This window comes from Phyllostomus hastatus, unplaced genomic scaffold (genome assembly GCF_019186645.2).
Source record: "Phyllostomus hastatus isolate PE091 unplaced genomic scaffold, TTU_PhHast_1.1 phas_scaffold_193, whole genome shotgun sequence".
NCBI classification, from domain to species: domain Eukaryota; kingdom Metazoa; phylum Chordata; class Mammalia; order Chiroptera; family Phyllostomidae; genus Phyllostomus; species Phyllostomus hastatus.
Window position 1 is genome coordinate 3,324,304 of NW_025334015.1, and position 6,000 is coordinate 3,330,303.

General features: G+C 56.1%; 1 protein-coding gene across 8 annotated transcripts in view; it reads right to left on the reverse strand.

Annotated features, from left to right (window-relative positions):
- B3GAT1 (beta-1,3-glucuronyltransferase 1) overlaps positions 1–2,742 on the reverse strand; it is a 29,150-nt gene extending 26,408 nt beyond the window's left edge. For 2 of the 8 annotated variants that reach the window (XM_045860245.1, XM_045860244.1), the window contains exons 1-2: positions 2,216–2,361; positions 945–1,037 (exon numbers count right to left, since the gene is read on the reverse strand). The gene's annotated coding sequence lies outside the window, so the exon portion shown is untranslated. Of the gene's footprint in view, positions 1–944; positions 1,038–2,215; positions 2,584–2,724 lie in introns of those variants that run through there. The other 6 variants (XM_045860246.1, XM_045860248.1, XM_045860249.1 and 3 more) reach the window with 6 other exon arrangements.
- Between the last annotated feature and the right edge of the window lie 3,258 nt (positions 2,743–6,000).

Genomic DNA, 6,000 nt, shown 5'->3' on the forward strand with positions numbered 1-6,000 from the left:
GGAATTCGTCAAAACCACAGAAAGAGCTTTTCTTAGGAGACTGATCGCTCTACCCAGAGGCCTCCCTGACCCGGTGGATGACCACTGATAACGAGGGCGATCCGGGCCAGCCAGACTTGTCTGCCTTTGGGCCTCCCTCTATTCTGTTGTTCTATGAGCACGCCTCTGTGTCTTTTGTCTGTTGCCTCACGCTGGCTCCTCTGCCTCAGACTCTCTCCGATTCTTGATTCTTTCTTTTCCTCAGCCCTACGTCTCTTTTCCCCAGGTTCCCAGCAGAGGGGAGTTCTTGGGCATCTCCGTGCCAAACTAAACCAGCGTCCTAGAGCCTGCCTCCCTGGCTCTAGACCTAGACAATGCAGAGCTTGCTCTCTGCATTTTTCACACTTGCAAAGCTCCCAACCTGCCCCATAACCTGTGCTCCACAACCAGGAGAAGCCAGCTAACAGGGTCCCCTCAGCGCTCAAACACTGCTGTGGGACACCCAGCTCTGAGCAGGTGCCTGAGGCAGGGAATGGGGCTGGCCCCATGGCCATCCTTCTCTGGAGCCCTTGGTCTCTGATACAGGTGCCAGTCTTGTCACTGGAACTGATCCATTTCAGTGGTTTACCTGCAGCAGACTGGTTAGTACCTGTTCACCCAGAAACCTACAAGAATATTTTCAACCTAGCACGCATGAACTTCCAACATGCCTGAACATGAAGTGGTCCCCCGGCCTCTACAGGCCAGGGACAGAAATGGGCATTGCAAGCCACTTGGCTGCTGGGCTGAATGAGGCACAATCCCACTAACCCTCCCTGTTCCATTAGCCCTAGTAAGGCGTCTTGCTGCCACCTAAACAGGTAGAAAGAAATGTCATGCAGCTCAGGAACCTTTGGGAGTGCCAGGCATGTACAGGACAGAGTGGATAGTCTCTTTGCAGGTTTCGTGGGGAAGGGTCTACTCACTACGAAGGAAGTGGGGACTTGATGTAAGTCCAGCACAGCCAATGGTCACCACAAAGCAGGTTCTGGGAGGGGATGTCTCTGCCTCTGTGCGGGCTATTGGCAGAAGTGGGGAGACAGGAGGCACAGAAGACAAATCTCAGAAAACCCAGCAACTCAGGAAGCTGTGTGCTGCCTGTCCCCACACTCAAACACCAGCGACTTCGAAATGCTCTCTGCATGGGGACATCCCCACCCAGCCAGCCCTCCCACACAGTGCTCACCACACAGCCCAAGTTCCAGGTCCCAGTGGGCACTCCACCCAGCCTGGGGCTCATGTGGGGAGAGCTGCCACCACCAGCACGGTCCAGGCCACCTTCAGACTCCTGTGCTGAGAAACCCTCCAAGTCCCTCAGCCCCAGCTTCTACAAGAATCCATCTGAGTGGTGTGCAAGGCTGAGTCTAGGCTAGGGCAGGGGAGGAAGGGGAAGGGGAGGCTAGTCAAGACCTTGTTTATGTGTTTGTCTGTGTGTGTGTTGGGGGTGGTGGTTCTTGACCTTAGCTGCTTGGCACCAGGCTGTTATCTCCTTTCCCCCGCACTATTAGATACTGTGGCTTCCTTCTCCTCATCTGCCTCACCTCTCTGCTTCCGTTTTGGAAGTACACTCTGGCTTTGGAGAAATCAGGACCTCAGGTCTGAGCCCAGACACAGAGGAGTAGGTGGCAAACTTGCTCATGCCTTCTTGCTATACTGAAGGTCCCAAGGACCCTTTGCTACCCTTGCTACCTCTTAGCCCCTTGAGCTCTCCAGCAGAGCTGCAGAGCTGCAGAGCTTGGGTCCCCTGAGGAGTTCACCTGACAGTGTCTGGCCTCCGAGTGGTTGGAGATGACTGCTAGGGAGCAGGGGTGCAGTGGGGATGCTAGCCCTGACTCATCTGGGCCACCAGGAACCACCTGCTGAGTGGAAAGGGACAAGAGAGCTGAGAGTCTGGACCAGATGTTAGAAGCTACTGAGAACCAGCTCTTCCGTTGATGCTGGACTGAGGAGGGCAGGCATCGCCCAGATTTTGTTCAGAAGCCCCTGCGCGGCGGGCAGCGGCTCCCAGCCCCGGCCTTTCCAGCCCCCTTTCCAGCTGTCTCTGCTGCTTGCACAACCACACAACCACACACACACTCACACACACAGGCGCGCGCGCGCGTTCCCGGGAGGACATGGCGTGGGTACTGATGGGGATGCATAAAGAGGCTCTGTGCGCTGCTGCAGAGCCCGCGGGGGCCGCGGGGGGGTCACTGACCTGAGGCTGTGAGTCCCGATCGTCCCCGGCGAGGTTCATTCGGGCGGCGGCCCCTACACCCCGGCCCCGGGGCCCCCAGGTTGCTGCCCCGGGCCGCTTGCACCTCCCTCCCCGGGGGATCTCGGGCTCCGAGACCCGGAGGGACACTTCATAGCCGCGGGATACGAGCGCCCGCACGCCTGCCGGCCCGGTCCGGCTACCGGGCCCGGCTCCTCCTAGGCTCAGCGAGGCGGCGGACGGAGCCTGGGAGCGCGCGGGAGGCGCGGGGAGGACCGTGGGGGGCGGGGACCGGGAGGGGAGGCACTGGGAGGAAGGCACAGAGGGCCGGGACGCGCAGCCAGAGCCGAGCGGACCGGGCCGGCTCCGAGTCCCCTTGGCGGCCGCGGCTGCGCCGGTGCGGTCGAGGCTCTAACAGAGCCTCCTGCCCCGCCCCCACCCCCACCCCCACTCCCCGCCCCCGAGCGAGCGCAAGCTGCCGGCGGGACCCACTGCTAATGGTCGGTACCAACCTCGCCAGCTAGGGCGGGGGGCGCGAGCAGGGAGGCCCAAGAGGACCCTCCCCCTGGGATTGGTAGCACCTCCCTTCTCACCCCACAACACCCTTCCCAGAGGAGGCGGCTCCAGCTTTAGGCGAAGAAACAGGGGCTTCGGCGGGGGTCGAATGAGCCAGGAGGAGAACGCAGCCGGGGCCTCGGCTCTCGAGAGTTAAAGCTGGCCCGGCCCGCTGCCTGCACCCTCATCCCACCCCGCCTCCATCCTGGCTGCTCCTGGCGCCCAGCTTGGCAGCCTTTCCTCAAAGGGTGATTGTTTCCGGGCTGGGTAGCTGGGGGCGGTTCTCTGGGACCGAGACGCAGAGCTGAGGAGCAGGAGGGTGCAGCGCCCTCCGTGGCTTCAGGCACCCCGCAGTGGGAGGTGGCTGATGAGGGCGCGCGTGGCACCTGCCAGGATGCAGGGGTAACTGGGTGGGGTGGGCATGGGGCACTTAGGCTCTGGCCTGTCCTGGCAGCCCCACCTGTACACACTACTGTCTTGCCAAGGGCATGTCAACCTGCCACGTGCCAGCCTCAGCCCACTCACACAGTGCCCTGGACCTTCCCACAAGAAGGCAGGAAGGAGAAGCGTGGGGTGGAGAGGGAGCTGAAAGGGGACAATGGAGGAGCAGAGATGGAGCAAAAGGGTTCTGCTTGTCTCCTGCCTGTGTGTGTTGGGTGGGCTGGGGGCTGTGTGACCAGTGAGTTTGTATGTGTCCACATGTGTGTGCATATAGTTATGTATGAGGTGCCAAGGTAGCCATGAAATGCTCTTTCGTCAAGTTGCCAGAGACTTAGAAGCTATTCTCATAAATGTTTTAAGGGTTTGCACACCCTAGCTGACCTTCCTCCTGGACACCTGTACTTAGAGCCACCTTGTGCCCTCTTCACAGTCAGAGAGGGCTGGCTCCTGTTGCTGGAGTTCTGGACCCAGCTGTCCTGGAGGACGCATCTAAGTGTTTTCCAGTAGCTGGGAGTATTGCACAAGGTCTGATGCTTCCTTCCTTCACCCCATGACTGAGGAATCAGCACTGCACTTCTAGGCGACGTGTTTCTATGTGCTGTGGGCTGATGCTGGGAACCACAGGACCCTTTTCCTGTCATCTGCCCTGGTCGGTACCAAGCCAGGCCTTGCTCCTTCCAGTGAGTAGCTGAATGTGTGTGTGGGGTGAAGGATAGAGGAGGGGTTGGGGTCAGGGCAGTGGCTTTAGAATCAGCCATTTTGGCAAAGACCTTAGGTAAGGAAGAAGCTCCATCATCCACACCATCCCACAGATATTTGACAATATAGGTAATTCATAATTACTGCCTCTAGGGACAGCTGTCCTTCCCTCTCACTACCTCTTTGGGTTCCTGTGTTTAATAGCCCTTGCTGCTGCTAAGGAAGTTCTTCCAAATCTGACCTGAGTCCCTCCTGCTACAGTGCAGGACCATTTCCTCATTCTCCTCGCACAGCAGGAATCACAGCAAGCCCTCCTTTGCCTTTTTCTTCCCCTGCTGAGATAACCATTGCCACTTTAAACTCTGCTAAGAGGACCTTTCCTGAGACCATGTTTCCTCCAAATTCTGATTCCCAGTAGGACTCTGTGCCACTGGGAGGGAGGGGAAGGACAGGTGCAGGAGCAGGAAAGAGTAGGGAACAGATCACAAAGGAAGGACATGGCCATTAGTTTGCATGGCATACAAACTGTCTCTCCAGCTGCATCCAGTCTTAGTCAAAAGTCACCAAATAGTAGGGCAGCAATGGCCTTGAAGAGTTTCTAGTTGCAGCCCTTCATTTCACAAACAAGGAAGCTGTGGCCCACCGAGTGCCCATCAGCAGTGTGTGGGGTATGTGTGTAAGAGATCTCATGCATGTCTTTGTTAGTTCCCCTAGGGCAGAGCATGGCCCCAAGCGGGGAGCTCAGGGAGGAAGACAAGGCGAGGCCTGGGGTTCCGGCGAATTCTGAAGACACTATTTCCATCACAGCCAGTCTCCTCAGTAGTAATAAAACCAGAGGTTGGACCCAACAGTCTGGTCCTATCCAGTCCTGATAGGCTGTGCCCAGTTGGACCCTCTCTGTAGGTGTCCTCGGGGGCTCTCCCTTTAGCCCATGGGAAGCTAACCAGATGGAACAGGATGCTTGACAAGTTTTACCGCTAACCTTCTTGTAAGAACAATATGATAATAAACCCCTTCCTAGGGTCCCAGCTTGCAATTTAGCTCCAGGCTCTGTTTACACAATTTTGTAATATTAATTTTTAGAGCTAACTTAAAACAATATCGTGGGATTAAAATTAGCACAATAAGGCTCAATGAAGAGAGAACACCCTGCCATTAGTGTTAGTGGGAAGCTTTGGCAACACCCCAAGTGTGTAAACACACACAAGTACACAAACAGCTATGTAGTCACAAAGCATGCACTCAGAGGCAGGCACACAGGCAAACACATGCAGTTATACCCTTCTACACTTTGCATGCACATATGCGTACCTGTGCCCACCTACACACACACAGAGGTACATGCAAGCACACCCCAGTCCCTCCCCAGGTGGTTGGCCATGACTACCTCCTTCCCACCTCTTTTCTTCCACCTTCCTGTTGACCTCTCCAGCTCTGTGGAAATTCTTTCCTTCACATTCTGGATTTAGTGCATCCCATGGCTTAGTCCCTGCTCTGACATCTGAAACAGCCCTGGGTTCCCCTGAATGACTGATCTCTCCCTCCTCTCTCTTTCTCTGACAGAAGTGAGCCCCTTTTTTCAGAGGCCCCCAAAGCCTAGCACTGAAATGTTTAGTATGCAAGGAGTACTGTCCTCTGGGACAAGCTGTTATGTGTTTATTGAGTAGTTAAGCAGGACAGGAGCCCTGCCCCCAGTCTGGTCCTGGACCAGCTCCTACAATCTGATTCCCAGTAGGTCCCATGAAAGCATCATCTGCAATGCAAAGCCCACAAAACATCTGGGAGGGGCTACAGGGATTTTTTTCCCAAATCACCAGGTGCCCTAATTTAATATGAATAACTATTAGTTTACCCTTATCAGTTAATTGTTCCCCTTGTGGGCTCCCCCTACCTCTGCTGCTCTGCAGCAAGAGCTTTGGTCTGCTTCTGATTTGCAATGATGCTTCCTTTCCTGACCAACCCTTACTTCTCAGCTCACCACCTAGAGAGGTGACCCAGACCTTAGTGAGCTGCTCCCTGCCTGTCTGGGACCCACTGCCTTTTGTACCCAATCACTGGAGCCATCACCCAGAATGCGCGGCAGTTTCTGTTGA